Source organism: Nerophis ophidion, linkage group LG03 (genome assembly GCF_033978795.1).
Source record: "Nerophis ophidion isolate RoL-2023_Sa linkage group LG03, RoL_Noph_v1.0, whole genome shotgun sequence".
Classification (NCBI taxonomy): Eukaryota; Metazoa; Chordata; class Actinopteri; order Syngnathiformes; family Syngnathidae; genus Nerophis; species Nerophis ophidion.
Genome location: NC_084613.1, coordinates 66,801,934 through 66,825,102, shown reverse-complemented (window position 1 = coordinate 66,825,102; position 23,169 = coordinate 66,801,934).

Here is a 23,169-nt window from a genome sequence, read left to right as displayed (position 1 = left end):
AGTTGAAAAACTTATTGGGGTGTTACCATTAAGTGGTCAATTGTACGGAATATGTACTGTACTGTGCAATCTACTAATAAAAGTTTCAATCAATCAATCAAAAGTGTGAAAGAAAAAAGACACTTTTTATTTCAACCGTACTTCCCATCAAAAGCCTAAAGACTGATCGCACATTTCCTGTCTTCACAATAAAAGTGCCGCTCCATCGCGCCTGCGCTAACAAAATAAGAGTCTCCGAAAGCCAGCGCAAACAAGCTAGCAAGCTACGGAGTTTGCCGCCAATGGAAGCTGGACAAATAAGATGCCAAAAACCAACAACTTTCATGTGGTATTAGACAGAAAGGAGGAACTTTTTTTCTCCTCAATTTGAAAACGTGGACGTTATCAGCACTATACTCTCTGATTGCAATCAATGCAAGTCATCAGAATCAGGTAATACACCAATTTATATTCTTGTCTTCATGAAATATAGGAATCTATGTGTTAAACATGCATGTATATTCATTAAAACACCTTTAACATGTGAACAAAAACGGCAAAATAAATAAATATAAATGATATACTGTATATATATGTATATATATATATATATATATATATATATATATATATATATATATATATATATATATATATATGATATGATATGTGTGTGTATGTACTGTATATGTATATATGAGGTAGATCACCTCGACTTGGTCATTTATTATCAAAAACTTATCGGGGTCTTACCATTTAGTGGTCAATTGTACGGAATATGTACTGTACTGTGCAATCTACTAATACAAGCTTCAATCAATTAATCAATCAATGCCTTCTGAGCTTATGGTGCTGTTAAGTAATTGTGGCTCAATGTACCTTAATTTTTTATTTTATTTTAATGTACTACTATTTAATATATATTATTGTTTTAGTTGCTTAAGAGATATTCCTGGCTCTGAATTTGCTCATTGCTATTTTTATGTTTTTGTGCATTACATGTGATTTGGGGCTATATAAATAAACATTGATTGATTGATTGATTGATTATTTGTTGCCGTAATCAGGTTACTCAGTACTTGAGTAGTTTTTTCACAACATACTTTTTACTTTTACTCAAGTAAATATTTGGGTGACTACTCCTTACTTTTACTTGAGCAATAAATCTCTAAAGTAACAGTACTCTTACTTGAGTACAATTTCTGGCTACTCTACCCACCTCTGGCCGTAAGTTTTTTTGTGAAAATAAAGCCAATAATGCAATTTTTTTTGGTCCCCTGTATTTAGTAATTTAACGAAAAGTATTGAAATATTTTTGGTATCGGTATCAAAATATTGGTATCGGGACAACTTTTGAATCCCAGAAACTAAGGCAATATTTTTGATCATTTGCATGCATAACATGAAATACATAAGTTGTCTGCAAACGTGTGCGAGATCACTGCTCGGCACAGTGGGTTGAAAAGGCCTAATTAAAGCCGACCCTCACCCAGCTCTCAGATGCACATTATAAGTAAGGACAAAGGCAATGACATGATCTTAATCAAAATGACAAGAACATTAAAAATGTAGCATTGCTCAGCACAGGCAAAGATAAGAATCGATTTGGGCTGCTGCTGATGGTTATCACCATTAATTATTGAATTACTTCTCCATTATCATATTATCATATAAGCACACTGCGGCCTCCTCCAGGGACGGATGACAGGGAACATGTCTCCCTCTGCTAATGTACATTACTGCAGTGTTTCTACGCTACACATTGCCCTGAGCTATATTCACATGAACACGTTCTACATGTAAACACAACATTCTATCTCTACAGTATGTTTCCGCTCACAGCCTTGCTGGGTTGTTCGCCGGTTATGTGATAACCAGCTCTTTCCTGCAACCGCCATTGGTGTGTCAGCCTATGATTCTATAAGCCGGCGGCCCATCAGAAGCACCATGTCCCTTTAGGTGCATTAGTCCGACAGGCAGAGATCAAGGACTGAAGTCCGTGGCCTAGCACCAACTGTTTTGCCCCCCCCCCAAGTTGGCCGAGGGGCTCCCCGCTGACCCCCAGGCTACAGAAGCCCCTGAGATTAGCACCACTCACTAGACTTTGTGGGTTGTCATAGGCCAGGACTGCTGGGACAAAGCGGGCTGGATTAGCACTGGGGAGAGGAGAGCTACTCTTCATCCACACTCACTAAGCGAGGCATCAGAATGCTGGTCACTGCACAAACAGATTGCACGCACGTTGATGATTAAAGTCGATTTGAGAAGAAGATTAAAAATGTCATGATAGGGTTTGGGAGGGATATACTTTGCGGGCAACATGATTCTAATTCTCTAGGTGGGATGTGTTGGTGGCACATAACTACATGACTATCTTTTCTAAAGTACCAGTAGAGTGGACAAACAATTTTCTTCTATATTGAAGCTATCATCATACACTATATTGCCAAAAGTGTTTGGCCACCCATCCAAATGATCAGAGTCAGGTGTTGTAATCACTTGGCCCGGCCACAGATGTATAAAATCAAGCACTTAGGCATGGAGACTGTTTCGTGGCGCAGTGGATTAGTGGCCGTGTTCAACCCGAGGGTCCCTGGTTCAACCCCCACCTAGTACCAACCTCGTCACGTCCGTTGTGTCCTGAGCAAGACACTTCACCCTTGCTCCTGATGGGTGCTGGTTAGCGCCTTGCATGGCAGCTATCTCCATCAGTGTGTGAATGTGTGTGTGTGAATGGGTAAATGTCAAAGCACTTTGAGTACCTTGAAGGTAGAAAAGCGTTATACAAGTACAACCAATTTCTACAAACATTTGTGAAAGAATGGACTAATCTCAGGAGCTCAGGGATTTCCAGTGTGGAACTGTCATAGGATGCCACCTGTGCAACAAATCCAGTCGTGAAATTTCCACGCTCCTGAATATTTCAAAGTCAACTCTCGGCTGTATTATAAAAAAAAGGAAGAGTTTGAGAACAACGGCAACTCAGCCACCAAGTGGTAGCCCACGTTAACTGACAGAGAGGGGTCAGCGGATACTGAAGCGCATAATGCATAGAGGTCGTCGACTTTCTGCACAGTCAGTCGCTACAGAGCTCCAAACCTCATGTGACCTTCCAATTAAACCACGTACAGTACGCAGAGAGCTTCATGGAATGGGTTTTCATGGCCGAGTAGCTGCATTTCACAGTTTGGAGCGGGCCCCTTCCTTATCCAACATGACTATGCACCAGTGAAGTGAATTATATTTATATAGCGCTTTTTCTCTAGTGACTCAAAGCACTTTACATAGTGACACCCAATATCTAAGTTACATTTAAACCAGTGTGGGTGGCACTGGGAGCAGGTGGGTAAAGTGTCTTGCCCAAGGACACAACGGCAGTGACTAGGATGGCGGAAGCGGGAATCGAACCTGCAACCCTCAAGTTGCTGGCACGGCCACTCTACCAACCGAGCTAAACCGCCCCAAAGCAAAGCACAAAGCACAAAGCAAGGTCCATAAGACATGGATGACAGAGTCTGGTGTGGAGGAACTTGACTGGCCTGCACAGAGTCCTGACCTGAACCCGATTGAACACCTTTGGGATGAATTAGAACGGAGACTGAGAGCCAGGCCTTCTTGAACAACATCAGTGTGTAAGCTCACCAATGCTCTTTTGGGAGAATGGTTGAAAATTCCTGTAAACACACTCCGCAAGCTTGTGGACAGCCTTCCCAGAAGAGTTGAAGCTGCAATAGCTGCCAAAGGTGGACCGACATCATATTGAACCATATGGGTTAGGAATTGGATGGCACTTCAAGTTCATAAGTGAGTCAAGGCAGGTGGCCAAATACTTTTGGAAATATAGTGTACATTTCAATTTAAGGCATTAAAAGACTTCCAAAGTTTGCAAATAAAGAGATATGATCAAAATATTATAAATATCACAGTGATTCCCGTGCCATTTTAAGAAGATAATGAGCAATCCAGTCATGTGATCTGTGATGTGTTAGCAACCACAGATCCCCTCCCCATCTACAACAATGCTAATCAAGCAGACCTTGTGAGAGCCAACAGCGATTAATTTGGGAAAAATATGATCCAGAACCTTAAATGTTAAAGTCCGAACAAAGGGAGGATGAGTAATACATTTTAGAGGGAACGTGCTAAACGAATGCCGCTTTATTGTGACACTGTCATCACCCACATAGCTCGTTGCTAAACATCCCAACTAACCATAATAAAACAAACACTTATCCTACAATTTCCACTTTTGTTCAAATGCCATCCGACAGGACGCTGACATAATCCCATTTTGATGAATATTCGATCACAATCCTCACAGAGGGTTAAAAAAAGTTGTAGCAACTAGCCTCTTTTTTCTCATCTCACAGGATGTCAAAGTCAGTCAGCCAGTCGGTCTATGGCCACGTTTGTCTACTAACAGGTGAAAGATTCATGAATTAAAATCTAGAATTTAATTTGTGCAAGTTTGAGACGAAGCAGACGCAGCTGGGTTTAGTGCGTCAACAATAGCAGCATAAGCTAGCATTAGCTCACTGCTATCAATACGCCGCTGAAATAGGCCCTCTGCGTTGGTGCTTATAATAACAATATCACTTATATTTGGTTCATTTTCAGGTCACAACATGTAAATAGAGTATATTGTTGGCGGTTTTTCTGGATTTTTTTAGAGTATATAATGGGCGCAATAGACGGCTCTCGATCTGTTGACTCAATTGTTAGCTATTTATTTATGAGTTTGAATGCATAACAAAAGCACAACAAATGTGTTCTTGTCTTGTGAATGATAAACAGCACATCTCTTTCCAATTTTGCATGTTTCCAGTATGACTGATCCGATAATATGGTCAGGGGGAGGAAGTGTTCTTATCGTGAAGTAGAATCTACGGAAATTCCGGAATATTCAAAATGGCCAACTGAATATGTGGCATTTTGTGATGTTTAGACGGTATGTTCACATGCTTTGCAGATTGTAAATACAACTGGAAAACAGTGCGGCTAAGCTCTGGATTTATCTTCTGAAACAGCCATAAGGTTTTGTATTCAACAAATAGTTTTCACCATCGACAAAGACACTGAAAATGTGTTTTGTTGTTTGTTCTGTAGAGCCATCTTTTGGACTGTGGTTTGAAAATGCACTTCCTCTTTTATGCCTTGAACTGGAAGTATATCCCATTTGGTCTTCTATACGTTTCTGCTCAAAATGATTCTTCATTCATCACTCCAAGCAACATTTGTAAGTTTCAAAATATAACTAAAACAATCCATACTTACTAGACCGTCTCATGTGTGATGTCTGTAGGAGGGTTTTCATGCATATTTGTATCTGCTATTCTAATGTAACCACGCTAGTGTCATTAGCATTAGCTAATATGCTAAAGCATTTACAAGTGTCTGTGTTAGTTTAATTAACTTACAATGGCATTCGTATTGTCTTGTTTCAGTTTTGTAAATTCACCAAAACGTCACCGTGGTCTGTTTAGCTGGTTGGAGAGCGGGTCCGTGACTTTTTTTTTTTTTTGAGCAGCTCTTGTGTGACAGGCACCATATGGAAATGATTAAGGTATGTTAATAAACATTTTTACAACATATATCATACTGGTATGTATCAGTGGGTGCGGGTAATATGTGTAAACAATATTTATTTGGTGAGGTCTGTAGCCCGGAAAGTATAGTTTATGATTTGTATTATTTATGTCGCGGCGCATGCGCAATCCCGCATGTCATCTGCTGCAAGCGCAGCTGACACCTCTGCTAGAAGCGCGCCGGTACACGCCCCTGCTTGCTCTTCCCCATCACAGCCATGGGCCTGCACGGCTGCAGGCAATCATCAATTAGCACACCTGTTTCAGATGGGGACTGACAGCATAAAGACCAGCCGACCCAAAGATCCAGTGTCGGAACGTAGTTCACTCTTCGTAGTAGCATCCCGTCTCTGGCTTCCCTTTGCGTACTTGCTCTCTCTGTGCTTTCCCCGTAGTGTTCCCTCTGTTTACCGTGAACGAGCGATGTGCCTCGACTTCCCACTGAATTTTGGACTGCCTCTCTAAATTCTCGACCCCCTCTTTGACACCGACCTTGTCGCCTCTTTGCAGCCCCCCACCTCTCGCTTGCCCACGGACTGTCTTTACTACCCCTTTGGTCTGACAAAGGATTCATACATCAAACTCGGGTAACATTTACATTGATAGTTCTGCACATCAACTTGCACCACTCACGTAGAGGGGCATACACACCCCAACTATTCATCAGTATCAATAAAGCAATTGAAGTGATCCCTGCCGTGGTATCGTCTCCTTCCCCCGCTGTATGTAACGATTAATAAACTAATACAATCATATAATTTATGATGGAATAGGTTATTTTGTAATTCAGTGATCATGTTGACATTAAAAAAACATGGTTAAAATCTATAGAATTTAAAGCAACGAATATATATGGTAAATACTGTAAAATAAAATGTATGTGTTGTACATTGTATAGTCTCAATTATAAAATACCTCTAGCATACACGTTTATTGTCCTCACCGTGAAATGTGGTCCCGACAGTGAATAGAGTTGCTTCAATTAGCATTAACACTCTACTGACCAAAATACAAAAGAAGCTGTCTTTTTCAGGCCTACTTTTTTGTACTGTTTGCTAAATTGCAGTCTTTTGGGACCCCTTTTTTTTTTTTTTACCAGAGCAGGTCTCGTCATTTCTTCATTGGCGTGTGTGGCAGGAAGAAACCCACTGACTTGCGAACTTGTCACCTGTTTGTTTGCATGCTTCAATTTTGTAAATCGTAATGTAAAAGTCAAAATAATTTTATACAATGCAAAAGCTGTACATCTTTTTACTACATAAAAAAACGCCCACTAATAATTGCACCGGAGCTACTGTTATCAATTAAATGGTAAATGGGTTATACTTGTATAGCGCTTTTCTACCTTCAAGGTACTCAAAGCGCTTTGACACTACTTCCACATTTACCCATACACACACACATTCACACACTGATGGCGGGAGCTGCCATGCAAGGCCCTAACCACGACCCATCAGGAGCAAGGGTGAAGTGTCTTGCTCAAGGACACAACAGGCGTGGCGAGGTTGGTAGAAGGTGGGGATTGAACCGGGAACCCTCAGGTTGCTGGCACGGCCACTCTCCCAACTGCGCCACGCCGTCCCCCATGTGTGAATCAATCAATCAATCAATGTTTATTTTCATAGCCCTAAATCACAAGTGTCTCAAAGGGCTGCACAAGCCACAAGAACATCCTCGGTTCAGATCCCACATAAGGGCAAGGAAAAACTCACAACCCAGTGGGATGTCAATATGAATGATTATGAGAAACCTTGGAGAGGACCGCGGATGGGGGTGACCCCCTCGCCCCCTCTAGAGGAGACCGGATGCAATGGACGTCGAATGAGTCTTGCATAATATTGTGAAAGTCCAGTCCAAAGTGGATCTAACATAATTGTGAGAGTCCAGTCCATAGTGGGGCCAGCAGGACACTATCCCGAGCGGAGACGGGTCAGCAGCGCAGAGATGTCCCCAACAAATGCAAAGGCGAGCGGTCCAACCCGGGTCCCGACTCTGTACAGCTAGCACATCATCCATGGCCACCGGACCTGTGCACACCCTTCCACAAGGGAAAGGGGGCATAGCAGAAAGGAAAAGAAACGGCAGATCAACTGGTCTAAAAAGGCAGTCTATTTAAAGTCTAGAGTATACAAATGAGTTTTAAGATGGGACTTAAATGCTTCTACTAAGGTGGCATCTCTAACTGTTACCGGGAGGGCATTCCATAGTACTGGAGCCCGAATAGAAAACGCTCTATAGCCCGCATACTTTTTTTGGGCTCTGGGAATCATTAATAAGCCCAAGTTCTTTAACACAACATAAGAGGTGTCCCGGGCAGATACAGCAAGATTAAAAAACTCTATTACTACACTTTGGGAGGTCACCGTGGCAATGAGAACTATCCCGCTCTCCTAATGAAAATATACCAGCCACATAACTGTAAAGCTGCATATTTTTTCCATAATGTAGCAGGCATATTTTATAAAGTATTGTGCAAATACAGCAAAAACAACAAAACAAAAGCCAAAGAGGGGTCTGTTTTTTTTTTCATAAAATGAACGGTTTCATTGTGAGTGGGTAATCGGGCCGTAAACAAACCTCTAGAATTTCAAATAATAGTACAATTGACTTAAACAGTAGCCCACGGTATCATTGACAATAGAGCTTTTTGAGTATCCATTAGCATATGTTATAGCTGATGTCGTTAGTCTGCTATTTGTCGGTCAAGAGACCCCGACACTGTGAGAAGAAGCACTCATTTATCATCAACATACAGCATTGACTCCGGTGCTTGCAAAATAAATATTCATGCATTAATATTCATAGCTTCGTTGCCGCGGTTTTTCCTTTCGTGTCCCTTCATTCTTTCGGTTTGACGTGATGACATTTTACTTGTTCGTGTCCCTGAGTGTGCGATAATTTTACCACTTTGCAAGATGAGGTTAGTGGTAATGAGACGGGTCAGAATGCGTATGCCACATATCCACAAAGTTATACAGGAAAAACGATTTCTCCTATTTTTTAAAGTTAGTCTTTCAGTTATTTTTTTTTTTTAAATGGGTCACATTTTAATTTTTTTTTTTTACATTGAAAACACCTTGTTTTGGTCTAAATCAGGGGGCCCGAACCTTTTTTGCACCAAAGACCAGTTTAATTTAGGCATTATTTTAGATAGATTTAGCAAATAAGTGCATGAAAAATTAATACATGAAAAAACTCACCATAACATTCAATTAGTGGGAGGCCCTGGCCTTTTACCTTTGCGAAAAAGCTCTCCATAGACTTTTGGTGTCTTGCTCATTTTTGTTAGTAGTAGGCTTTGTTTCAGCTTTAGTGTCTAATGGGTTATAGGTGCTACTGTTATCAATCAATCAATCAATCAATCAATGTTTATTTATATAGATCTAAATCATAAGTGTCTCAAAGGGCTGCACAAGCCACAACGACATCCTCGGTTCAGATCCCACATAAGGGCAAGGAAAAACTCACAACCCAGCGGGATGTCAATATGAAGGACTATGAGAAACCTTGGAGAGGACCACAGATGTCACATTCAAGGACAAAAAACATAGATATACAGTATAAGAAAGCTAGAAATACTTGACTTTAGTTCCAATAGATATATCTGTGGATTGCTATTTCCATTCTAAAACTTCATATGTAGATACACTAATATTAGCTTGTTGGTCCAATTTTGCATGCGTAAATACATCCGTTATTGCTAACTACTTATTTAACAGGACGATGTGCAATAACACCAGCACTTTAACTTACTAAGCCAGTGGTTCCAAACCTTGTTGCAGGTACCGAACCCCACCAGTTTCATATGCACATTCACCAAACCCTTTTTTAGTGAAAAATAATATGTTTTTTTTTCAAATTCAAGACAAAGTTGAATGTTTTTGGTAACACTTTAGTATAGGGGAACATATTCTAAGTAACAAACACTTAATTTAGAGTTATTTGGACACTAGGGTACATATTCTAAGTAATAAAGACTTAATTTAGAGTTATTTGGTATGGGTTAGGGTCAGGGTTAGAGGGTTAGGGTTATAATAAGGCCATGCCGAATAAGGCATTAATTAGTACTTAATGACTAGTTAAGAGCCAATATGTTACTAATTTGTATGTTAATATGCAACTAATTAATGGTGAATATGTTCCCCATACTAAAGTGTTACCATGTTTTTTTTACTGGTGCACAAAATCAACCGTGCATGAACATCACCTTGTTCAAACAACAAAATTAAGACAGTGCATGAACTCACAACAAATTACACACCTGCAAATCAGTCAGCTGTTGCCATATCTGTAATATGCCAACAGGGAGAAGTTTGTATTTACACGAAAAGTCGGGTGTCTTTTGATCTCCGCCGAACCCCTGAGATCGACTCACTGAACCCCTAGGGTTCGATCGAACCCTGGTTAAGAACCACTGCACTAAGCCAAAGGAGATCTGTATATTTTTTCCTTCAGTACTATTATTATATGCAACAATTTAGCACTTCTCCATCTGCTTTATGCACATTAACTTCTATAGTCACTTTGTTCTTAGGTCATCAATCTGTTATGGACTGCAGATGGAATGTAGCTTTTGGCTATGATTTGGCACCTTTACATTTTATATGTTTAATAATGTGCATTGTCCCATGTGACAAAGATGTAATGTAGCAAATGGCGACTTCCTATTAGGAGTTTTATAATAAGTCTATGAACAAGCCTATTGGTGTGTCTAGTGGGACTGGTAAAACTTAAGTGGGAAAAATCGCGGTCGGTTATAAGTTATTTAATGTCTCTATAACAAATGTGTCACGGACCGGTGGTTGGGGACCACCGGTCTAAATAACATGTAGTGGTGGTTTTTCGGTCAAAATTTTGTATAGATTTTGTTTTTTTCAGACCATCTTCAAGCTGCTTTCTGACTGTCTCTTCAGGATGTGTCATTTTGTAGACGGTCTTATTTACATGGCTCTACTATGACTGTGTCTTCTTCCTTGGCATCTTTGTTGTAGTTTTTAGCGCTTCCATAGCGAGCCTACACGGCTATTCATTGGAACCATACGCTACTTTGTATTAGAAACGGCAACAGTGAATGTTCCATGTGCATGTACAAGCCAGTCTACCCCGCAACAAGAGGATGGAGAGAAAGAAGGAGCTTAATGACTGCATTGTCGGACTACAACGGTTAAACTTTGGGTAAATTCCTACCAAAAATGTATATATTTGCTGCAAACTATGGCTTCATCGTAAAAGAGTGCGGGTACTAGACTGGCCAGCCTGTAGTCCAGACATTTCTTGTCCTGGGCATTACGTTAAAGTGCATCCGGCAGTGGAGGGTCCTCTATGGGTTCTTTGGGCACTAGGAGGTTAACCCCTGTACTACTGTTACCCCAGGTGGTCCTTGGCAGAGGCCTAGTACCTGACTCCCCTCTAGCCAAGGATACGGTGAAGACCATGAATTGATTAACGTGGACCCCGACTTAAACAAGTTCAAAAACTTATTCGGGTGTTACCATTTAGTGGTCAATTGTACAGAATATGTACTGAACTGTGCAATCTACTAATAAAAGTATCAATCAATCAATCAATCAAAACCTCAACAGCGGAGCAGGCGGCAGATGGTAGATTTAAGAACTACCACAACGGCTGCGATGGCGGAGGAAGTCTGCACCAGAAAAGGGTTCCCAGTCGTCTTGGATTCCTTTGCACTGGACCCTGACCCGATTCTGTCAAGGATCGTGTGGTGACTGTGCACCAGTGTCCCCACGTAAAACAAAATCACCCACAGGCATCCTCCATAAAGGGATACACCCCTACCAGGAGGATCGTCATAGTCGTTCGAGTGACCGCCGATAATAAGTCCAGACCTGTCTCCCTTTGAAAATGTGCGGCACATTAGGAAGCGTAAAATACCACAAAGGAGACCCCAATCTGTTGATCAACCTAAGTTGTATATCAAGCAAGAATGGGAAATAATTCTACCTGAAAAGCTTCAAAAATTGGTCTTCTAAGTTCCCAAACGTTTACTGAGTGTTGTTAAAAGGAAAGGCCATGTAACACAGTGGTAAAAATGCCCCTGTGTCAACTTATTTGCAATGAGTTGATGCCATTACATTCAAAGTTAATGATTATTTGCAGAAAAAATAAGTTTGTCAGTTCGAACATAAAATATCTTGTCTTTGCAGTCTATTCAATTGAATATAAGTTGAAAAGGATTTGCAAATCATTGTATTCTGTTTGTATTTACCATTTACACAATGTGCCAATTGGTTTTGGGTTTTGTACAACAGTTATTTGTTGCACATTCTACGTATTGTTTTTTTATTATGTAAAAACTACAAGTTGGGTCATAGACCATGAAGTTGAGGTACTAACTGTATTTTTAACAAGCATACTGGATAAGTTGACAGTTTTACACTTACCGTATTTTTCGGACTAAAAGTCGCAGTTTTTTTCATATACTCCGAAGCCACTTATGAGTGAAATTATTAACACATTACCTTAAAATACCAAACAATATTATTTATCTCATTCGCGGAAGAAAATGTCAGCAATCGTCACACACACGTTAGCAATCGTCACACACACGTCAACCAATAAGAATTCGGGGAGGGTAGGGTCATGGTAGAAGTGCATTGTGAGTCATGGAATGCTAACTGCTATTTGCTATATGCTACTGCCGTAGCTATTACAATGAATCATTTCAACATTGGCGGCAACTTATAAAAACTGAGAAGGGCTGAACAAAAATGGCACCGAAAAGGAAATCATGTACTGCAGATTACAAGCTGGACATAGTGAAATATGCAGCAGAAAACGACAAGAGGAAACGGCGCAAACCTTTGGAGTTGGCAGAGTTGTTTAGAAGCGACATCAAGGAAGAAGATTTCATTGGATTTAGCAATTAGGAGTGACAGATTGGTAAACATATAGCATGTTCTATATGTTATAGTTATTTGAATGACTCTTACCATAATGTTACGTTTACATACCAGGCACCTTCTCAGTTGGTTATTTATGCGTCATATAACGTACACTTATTCAGCCTGTTGTTCACTATTCTTTATTTATTTTAAATTGCCTTTCAAATGTCTATTCTTGGTGTTGGATTTTATCAAATAAATTTCCCCCAAAATGCGACTTATACTCCAGTGCGACCTATGTATGTGTTTTTCCTTCTTTATTATGCATTTTCGCCCGGTGCGACGTAAACTCCGGAGCGATTTATAGTCCGAAAAAATACGGCAGTGACTTTTCTTGATGCTTGAGTCTGCGCCTAAAATGTAGACCCGGATATATTTTTGGAACCCAATTCCTGCGGCTGGAACAGTAACATGAGTCAGTGTCACACATAGACAAAATAAATGGACAGAAGGAAGCACCAATATCGTACTGAACACTAAATGGCTTTGGACAGCGAAATTCATCAACGGCTCATCTGTGCTATAAACACACTGTAATTGTCTGACGCTTCCTAGTTAAGCTGTGTCACTTCCAATCCCCCGCTTCCATCAAATCGCACAGCCTTCCTCGCCAATAAACAGGCAATACTTGGAATCCGCCGCTGGACCAGGCTGCAAATGTGGCTGTCCGGCTTCCTCGCGGGCATCACTTTCACATCCTGCAAGCGAGACGAGGTCAATCAAAGCCTAATTGACTTGGATGTGTGGCGAGATAGAGAGAGAGCGAGAGAGACTCACAATTCAGACGTCTTGAATTGCGAGGCTTGAATGTTCTAAGTAAAATAAAACGGTTAAGCGGAGCTGCATGGGCGGTGATCCTGCATGGCCCTGCTCTGAGGAGCTTCATAGGCACGGGCCATTGAGTTAAGATGACTTATTAGCGAGCACACGCTGCAGGTAATGGAGGCCTAGTTATACAAGCTTGCACTTTGCATGCCATGACTATTCAACCTTCACCGAGTCCTAAGAACAGCAGGCTCAGGGGAGAGAAGGCGCGAACGCAGACAGCCGGAGGCTTGTAAAGAAAGCTGCTGGTCACACCGAGAGAAAGAACGCCTGCAAAGATGAAAGACAATGCAATCAATAAGATATTTAAGATAACGAATAATGCCTTGGGTATCTCATTAATCGTAACACCGGCTTATTATGCTGAGCACGGGGTTTGCAAAGCTGGGTCACTTTGCCGTGCTTTATTGGAATATCAGCAGAGGTGAGCGGGGGGCATAAAAATAAAGATTAAAAAGTTGCTGTAGTTTCAGCAAGAAGAAAAAAAAATACGTGAGAGAAGGTCACTGCCTCTCCTAAAAGAGTGTGTTCGCTGGAGGCCAGGCTGAAATGTCATGATGCTGTTTGTTTTAACAGCAACGATACTGACCTATTCAATCAATCAAATGTTATCTGTGTAACATTGTTCATATACATAACAATGGAGCACAAAGTGCTTTACTTTCAAAAACATTTAAAAAAAACAAATAATCCTAGGCTCAAACAGTCAGTCAGTCCCTCCCACCCCCCCACTCCAAAACCCCATTTCCATCCACAACACACACATTCACACGTAATGAAAGTAGTGTATGAACATATATAAACGATAATGGCTTTTTTGCCGATATCCGATATTGTCCAACTCTAAATTACAGATACTGATATCAACCGATACCGATACATTATTATGCCTAATTTAGTTGTGATGCCCCGCTGGATGCATTAAACAATGTAACAAGGTTTTTCAAAATAAATCAACTCAAGTTATGGAAAAAAATGCCAACATGGCATTGCCATATTTATTATTGAAGTCACAAAGTGCATTATTTTTTTTTTAACATGCCTCAAAACAGCAGCTTGGAATTTGAGACATGCTCTCCCTGAGAGAGCACAAAGAGGTTGAGGTGGGCGGGGTTGAGGTGGGGAGAGTAGCGGGGGGTGTATATTTTAGCATCCTGGAAGAGTTAGGAAGAGTTAGTGCTGCAAGACGTTCTGGGTATTTGTTCTGTTGTGTTTATGTTGTGTTACAGTGCGGATGTTCTCCCGAAATGTGTTTGTCATTCTTGTTTGGTGTGGGTTCACAGTGTGGCGCAAATTTGTAACAGTGTTAAAGTTGTTTATACGGCCACTGTCAGTGTGACCTGTATGGTTGTTGACCAAGTGTGCATTGCATTCGCTTGTGTGTGTACAAGTTGTAGATATTATGTGATTGGGCCGGAACGTAAAGGCAGTGCCTTTAAGGATTATTGTCGCTCTGTACTTCACACTACATCCCTGTAGCGGTGTTATAAAAAGTAATACATTTTACTTTTTGAAACCGATGCTGATAATTTTGAAACCGATGCTGATAATTTACGATATTACATTTTAAAGCATTTGTCGGCCGATGATATCAGCAGTCCGATATTATCGGACCTCTCTAGGAAAAACCTACATGATTGAACACGGAGGAACCAGGTGAGAAAACACTGTTTTAGGCTCTGTTGACATTGAGCCGGATAACTCCTTAAACTAATAATTATTTAGCCTAAGACCTGTTTCTGCCACACTAACCCATCGTTTAAGGTTGACCTCCTTGGATCATTTTTTACATCGGTAAGTGCGCCGTGTATTTCTTGAATCTCCGGCTGTTGGCTTTGTATGAACTCACCGATCTTTTACAAACTGAGTTTGGAGAGGTAGTGATGCCACAAAGACAGCGCCAGAGCCAGCATCATAATAACCTGTTTCTACTTGGAAAGTATACAAACAGCAATGGTTACATGTCCCTTGATAAGTTTCACTGCAATAAGGTGCTTTTGTTAGCCATTCACAAGCTTCTGGTTGAAATTTTGACCACTCGTCTTGACAAAATTGGTGCAGTTCAGCTAAATTTGTCGGTTTTCTGACTTGGACTTGTTTCTTTAGCATTGTCCTCACGTTTATGTCAGGACTTTGGGAAGGCCATTCTAAAACCTTATTCTAGCCTAATTTAGCCATTCCTTTACCACTTTTGAAGTGTGTCATTTTCCTGTTGGAACACCCAACTGCACTCAAGACCAAACCTCCGAGCTGATGATTTTTTTGTCTTGAAGAATCTGGAGGTAATCCTCCTTTTTCATTGTCCCATATACTCTCTGTAAAGCCCCAGTTTCATTGGCAGCAAAACAGGCCCAGAAAATAGTACTACCACCACCATGCTTGACGGTAGGGTGGTGTTCCCGGGATTAAAGTCCTCACCTTTCCTCCTCCAAACATATTGCTGGGTATTGTGGCCAAACAGCTCAAGTTTTGAATTATCTATGGCCCCCAGGATGATATGTAATTAGTATTAGAACCAGCCCACACGCACCAATACTCCTAGGGACCCCATCAAGTCATAAAAATGGGGTCCCACAGTAAATTTTATGGGTTGTCACTTTTTTGGAACAAATGATAAATGTATGCATTATGTTGTTGTATCTCACATTCTATATTGTGTTTTGGAAAAAACTTGTCATAAACGTTACTTTATTCTTTAAAAAAAATTGTACAAAAGAAAACACATTTTTATGTATATGTAAATGTATTCAGTTATAAACATTCATTCACTTTCTTCTTCCTTCATGGATCTAAACTTTACTGCTGCCGGTATTTTTTTCTATATTTTATTGTAATATTTTCAGAATGAATTTGTTCTATTTTTGGCCAAAGTAACACAACGATAACAATATGAAGTTGTCTTTATTTTTTTGTTTTAATAATGCCATCATTTTAATAGTCCGGCCCGCGTCTGCACAGATTTTCATTTATGCGGCCCCTGAGCTAAAATATGTTTGACTTTATTTCTGAATTCACCGACGCAACCTTCTTCTAATTGCTTGTGGTCGTGTCACACTGCATTCAAACAGTGCTTCTTAACCGTCTCCTAGAATGCTGCCAAAACATATGTTTCTCGGCCGTGGTCTGTATAGACCGCAGCGGTACTCAGTTCTCATACATGTTTCCACCAATTTCAAACAAACAGAAGAAGTCTGGAGCTAAAGTCGTAGCGTTTTCCTAAGCGCAGAAATGATGACTAAAGTGGTGAAGGTTGCACTTAAATGTTGAACACAGTTCACGTAAGAAACGTGTTAATTATTAATTTAGTTTATTTATTTTAGCACAACAAAATGTTTGTACTTTTATTTTCCATAAATTATTTAAGTCCTTCCTTATGTAGTATATATGGATAGTATTTATTTTTCTCATCAGCATGACTTAAAAATAAGATTTATGTGTTAAATAAATAATAATCTTTGCTGTTAACACATGATTTTCTATCATTTGACAAGGTCCTAAACTGTAAGTAGGAGGGGTGTAACAGTACGTGTATTTGTATACAACCGTTTCGGTACGGGGGTTTTGGGGGTTTACCAAACGAGTTTCTAAGCTAAAGTCGTAACAAGCTGCATTGCTTTTTCTGCCTCTGTCTCAGCACCCAGCATTGTCCCACCCACACAACCATCTTATTGGTTACATATATAGCGGTAACAGCCAATCAGCAGTGCGTATTCAGAGTGCAGTAAATGTAGTAAATGCTTCAGCGCCGAGCAGATAGGTGTTTAGCAGGTGAGCATAAGGCAGCGTACTCTCCCCAAATGATAATAAACACCTCCCAGTCACCTACTACTAACATCACTATGAGCCAGTTGATCTTCGAGAAACTTAAACTGAAGCTCAGGTCGCTCGCAGTTCTGGCTTGAGGTGAAGGTTAATTAGCTGTTAGCGTAAAGTTAGATCATTTTGCGGTGTGTGTGTGTGTGTTTTACGGACAGAAAAGCTTTGAATGGCAGGGTCCCTGCTTTCACATGTTGATAAAAATATAACATTTACATAATAAAAGCCAACTACAGGCTTCCCAAATGCTGTAATAAATTAAGCAAGAGGAGTTGACTTGAAACTGTTTAATGTTGCACTTTTTATATGTAGAAGAAAAGTTTTGTCATTCTATTTAATCTGAGCAACAATTTGAGGCAGTTTAATGTTGATTAACGTGGGCAGAATTAATATAGTGTTCCCAATGTAAAAAGGATAAAGCCATTGTTTACAAATTTGGTAAATGAATAACCCAAAAATTTATATTTTGTTGTTTTCTTACTGTACCGAAAATGAACCGAACCGTGACCGTTAAGCCGAGGTATGTACCGAACCAAACATTTTGTCTACCGTTACACCCTTAGTAAGTAGGTGAGTTGCTGAATCTTTTGCAATTTGTTCAATTAATAATGGAGACTATAAAGAACAATGCTGTTGGTGGAAAGCGGTGGATTGCAGCTGTCTTTAGCACCGAAACACAGCCGGTGTTTCTTTGTTTGTTATGAAGCTTTAACGCAGAGCGGTCAAGCAAACATGTTTCTCTACGTCAGGGGTGCCCATTACGTCGATCGCGATCAACTGGTCGATCTCGGAGGGTGTGTCAGTCGATCTCAAGCCAGGCATTAAAAAATAGACATAAAAATGAGCAATCATCAATCATACCAAGACTTTACTTTCGTCAGTTGTTTGACATTCTCGGCACCCGAAGATCTTGTGAGATGACGCTGGCTGCTGCGAGCTCATATTTAAGAAAAAAATCACTAACAGGGCGGACACAGAGAAACACATTTTATTTCTAGAGACTCCGTACCTACTGTCAAAACTCTAAAGACAGACAGCACAGTTCCTGTCTTCACCATAGAAGACCCGCTTCATCCTGCCTGTGCTAACAAAATAAGAGTCTCAGAAAGCTAGCGTGCACAAGCTAGCAAGCTACGGAGTTTGATGCCAATGTATTTCTCCCCCGCCCTCAGCGACCGCTTTCTCACTTGCTTGCCCACCCGCACAGTCACTGACGTCACTCACCTGCTGCCAGACATTAAAGGGCCACACACATATGCTACCCTCATAACAAAGTGTTTAAAAACGAGTATGCAAGTTGGACAAATGAGATGCCAAATCCAACCACTTTCATGTGGTATTGGACAGAAAGGAGGACTTTTTTTTTCCTCCATTTGAAAATGCGGAGGTTATCAGCACCACTGTCTAATTCCAATCAATGCAAGTCATCAGAATCAAATACACCAACTTATATTCTTGTCTTCATGAAAGAAAGGAATCTATGTGTGTTAAACATGCTTGTATTATCATTAAACACCATTAACTTGTTAACAAAAATGTATTTTTCATAAATAAATAAATATAAATTATAAATAGGAATGAGGTAGATCTCCTCGACTTGGTCAATTGAAAAGTAGCTCGCCTGCAGAAAAAGTGTGAGCACCCCTGCTCTATGTCAACCAGCAAGTTTTTGGATTGGAAAATTGTGATATTAAGTCGGCTCTTACTGGGGACTTCAGCGGATTATGGGACTTCCTCCTGCAGCTCAAAAAGGCAGCTGTGATCTTGGCTCCTGCATTGGCTTCTCTGAGAGACACTGGCGTTCACCGCAGCCATCCGACTTTCAGATTTGATTTTACAATCTCACTAAAACACTATTAAAACATTAAGCAGATAAGGGATCTTCCATAATTATCCTAGTAAATGTGTCTAATTACATCTGAAACGGTCCCACTGCCGCCGCCTGGAGCCATCGCTTTTTCTTTTTTTTTTTGTGCTTCACTCTAACTTTCCTAATCCACAAATCTTTTATCCTCGCTCAAATTAATGGGGAGATTATCGCTTTCTCGGTCCGAATCGCTCTCGCTGCTGGTGGCCATGATTATAAACAATGTGAGGATGTGAGGAGCCCTCACACCCGTGACGTCACGTGCACATCGTCTGCTACTTCTGGTACAGGCAAGGCTTTTTTATTAGCGACCAAAAGTTGCGAACTTTATCGTGGATGTTCTCTACTAAATCCTTTCAGCAAAAATATGGCAATATCGAGAAATGATCAAGTATGACACATAGAATGGACCTGCTATCCCCGTTTAAAATAAGAAAATCTAATTTCAGTAGGCCTTTAATAATTCATTTCCTACCATTTGTCCTTAACAATGTTGACAAAATAATATAATGATAAATGACGCAATATGGTTTTGTGCACATGTTAGCAGATTAAATTAGGAGTTTTTTTTGTTTACTTACTAATAAAAGCCAAGTTGTCTAGTATATTCACTATTTTATTTAAGGACAGGCTTGCAATAAGAAACATATATTTAATGTATCGTAGTATTTTTTGTTAAAATAAAACCAATAATGCATTTTTTTGTGGTCCCCTTTATTAGAAAAGTATTGAAAAGTACCGGGGTATCAAAACTATATTTTGTACCTGTACAACACTAATGCAAAGCCTTACTTTTATTCAAAATAATCAATAGTGGTGTATGTTTAAAACAGATTTTTATGATAAAAGTGCATCATTTTGGGGGTTTTGGGAATGTGTGTTTCTCTTTGGGGTTCAGGCATATTATTGTAGACACCGGGGATGACATTGGACCTTCCGTCATCCCCTCCCTTCATGCGTAAGAGGAAGAAAATGATAGCTTATCCCTCAATGCCCTTGAAGCAAGGTGTCTCTACATAGTATATCCATCACAATCAACGCCAAATCATTTATATTAAATGCCGTCTCCCCCGCTCCCTCCCTCCCTTCCCTCTTACTGTTGACTTGTAATATGTCGTTGTGAATGGGGGATGAATTTAAACAGCAATAAACAGCGGCAGTCACATACAACTTGTCCTTCTAATTTACAGCCCGGAGCTGCTCACTTGGACTATACGACGAAGGTGGCGAGTCCCGATGCATAAACGGCCCGCACATTTCCACCGGATTCCCCCGCCCATTCTGAAGGTACCCTCACCCTCTCTCAGCTATAAACATGCACAAAAAGCCATTAACCGAAAGCACAGTTTACAAAGAATAATATAGTCATTTCCATAAATGCACTGTCTGGTTGCGCTTTCTATTAATCTTGATGACATTTTAGCATGGTAACTTATTTATGGATATGAATACACATCAGCAATTTAATGGTGAATTAATAGGGGGAAAAAAGCATTGTTAAGATAAAATATGACTTCAGGCTGTTAAGTGGTAAGCAGGGTCAACAGCTAGCTGAAATTTCATTTTAAATCTCCTCACCATAGGCATTTACTTGATATATAATACATTGAAGGTTTGCAAATAAGCAAATAACTATAAATATTAATTAAAAAGTGAGGAAAAATCTCTGAATGTGCTGAATTTTTGAATTGCTGCCAACATTAGGCGTGACAGTTGCTCAAATAAGGGTATGTCGACACAGAAACATTTGTTTTGTTTTTGTTTTGAGTTAAAAAAAAAAAAAAAAGAAATGCGTCCGCACAATGTCCAATAAATATCTCAGGACGTTCAAATCGATCGCAAGTGGACTGCTTGGTTTGTCTTGGTTTATGTCTGTTGGCTCTCATAAAGTCTGCTGTGAGTAATAATCATTGATGAGGACAAAAAAAAAAAGAAGCGAAAGTCGTGATGCGATTTTGAAGTTAATGCGCTGTATTTTTAAAAGAGCAAAATGTAGCAATATTAAATATTATAAATGTGGCAATTACTGCATTGCACATATATTTACATCATGTACAAAACCAAAAACCAATGAAGTTGGCACGTTGTGTAAATTGTATATAGAACAGAATACAATGATTTGCTAATTATTTTCAACTTATATTTAATTGAATAGACTGCAAAGACAAGATATTTAATGTTCAAACTGAGAAAGTTATTTTTTATACCTTAGAATTTAATGGCAGCAACACATTGCAAAAAAGTTGGCACAAGGGCATTTTTACCACGGTGTTACATGGCCTTTCCTTTTAACAACACTCAGTAGATGTTTGGGAACTGAGGAGACCAATTCTCGCTTGATGTACAGCTTAAGTTGTTCAACAATCCGGGTTCTCCGTTGTGGTATTTCACGCTTCATAATGTGCCACACATATTCAATGGGAGACAGGTCTGGACTACAGGCAGGCCAGTCTAGTACCTGCACTCTTTTACTACAAAGCTATGCTGTTGTAACACGTGCAGAATGTGGCTTGGCATTGTCTTCCTGAAATAAGCAGGGGCGTCCATGAAAAAGACGTCGCTTGGATGGCAACATATGTTGCTCCAAAACCTTTGTATGTACCTTCCAGCATTATTGGTGCCTTCACCTACTCAGTGGCCTAGTGGTTAGAGTGTCCACCCTGAGATCGGTAGGTTGGGAGTTCAAACCTCGACCGAGTCATACCAAAGACCATAAAAAAATGGGACCCATTACCTCCCTGCTTGGCACTCAGCATCAAGGGTTGGAACTGGGGGTTAATTCACCATAAATGATACCGCTGCTGCCCACTGCTCCCCTCACTTCCCAGGGGGTGATCAAGGGGATGGGTCAAATGCAGAGGACAAATTTCACCACACCTAATGTGTGTGTGTGACAATCATTGGTACTTTAACTTAACAGATGTGTAAGTTACCCATGCCTTGGACACTAATACACCCCATACTGGCTTTTCAACATTGCACCTATAACAGTCCAGATGGTTCTTTTCCTCTTTAATCCAGAGGAAACAACGTCTAAAAAGAACAACACAATCCATCCATCCATCTATCCATCTTCTTCCGCTTGAATTTGAAACAAAATGTTGCTCAGAGTAAAATACAGTGTCATTTCAAACTACTAGTTTTCGATCAAATAAAAGAAAAAGTTGTTTTGAAGCATCTCTGTCATTTGTATTCAAAGATTTCTTTAAAAAGTTGAGAAAAAATAATCTGAAAAAAAAACCAAACATAAATCGATTGTTTTGTGAAAAAATCAGACATTTTCTGTTTGGGCGATATTGCCCAGTCCTAACCCCACTTTCACCCGAGTGCAGCTGTGATAGGCTCCAGCCCGCCTGCGAATCCGAGACGAACCGGCGGTAAAAATTGGATGGATGAATGTTTTTTTTCCTCAAATCTCTCAATCAACCTAAACCCTAAACAAAAATATAAACAATGTATTGTTTTTCCAATTTAAAGGTATTTGGATCAAAAAATGTTACAGTATTTAACTGGCATTCATTTGCATTACATGACTTATTTTACTGCGACATTATCTGATCTAAAGGCCTTCAAAAGTGTAACTTTTTTTTTTTTTAATAACACCATACTATGTTTGGTATTTTTGTTTTAGAATGAAGATTAAGCAAAACTAGGAAAACAATAATCATTTTTTTACACCCTTTTACAACTTAAAAACTTTTAAGTCCTGTTTGGCATAAGATTGGTTGCAAAAAATCTCCTCAGATGGTTAATTGCATTTATGTTGCACTTCAATACTTTTATTTCATTGTTTAAAAAGGACTGTGGAGTTATTTTTCCCTTATTTTAAATAAATACTACACTTAAAATAACATATCTCCTGAAGGAATCAATAAAGTACCATCTACCTAACTATCTATATTTTAGAGCTGTATTTATAATACCATGGCCTACAACCGTGATTCTCGATAATCTTTCACCATGTCTAACAGAGAACTTCTGCCATAGCGCTGAGGCAGTGCAACATCCCAAAGGTGTTGCACTTCTTTAAAAAGCAGATTAGAGCTGTGACGGAATCAACAGCGCCCCTGCAGGTCGCAGCCAGATACTACACCAAAACTCTTCTACTTTTTTTTTGTTTAATTTAGCTGTTCCTAATGCCCATCCATCCATCCATTTTCTACCGCTTGTCCCTTTTGGGGTTGCGGGGGTGCTG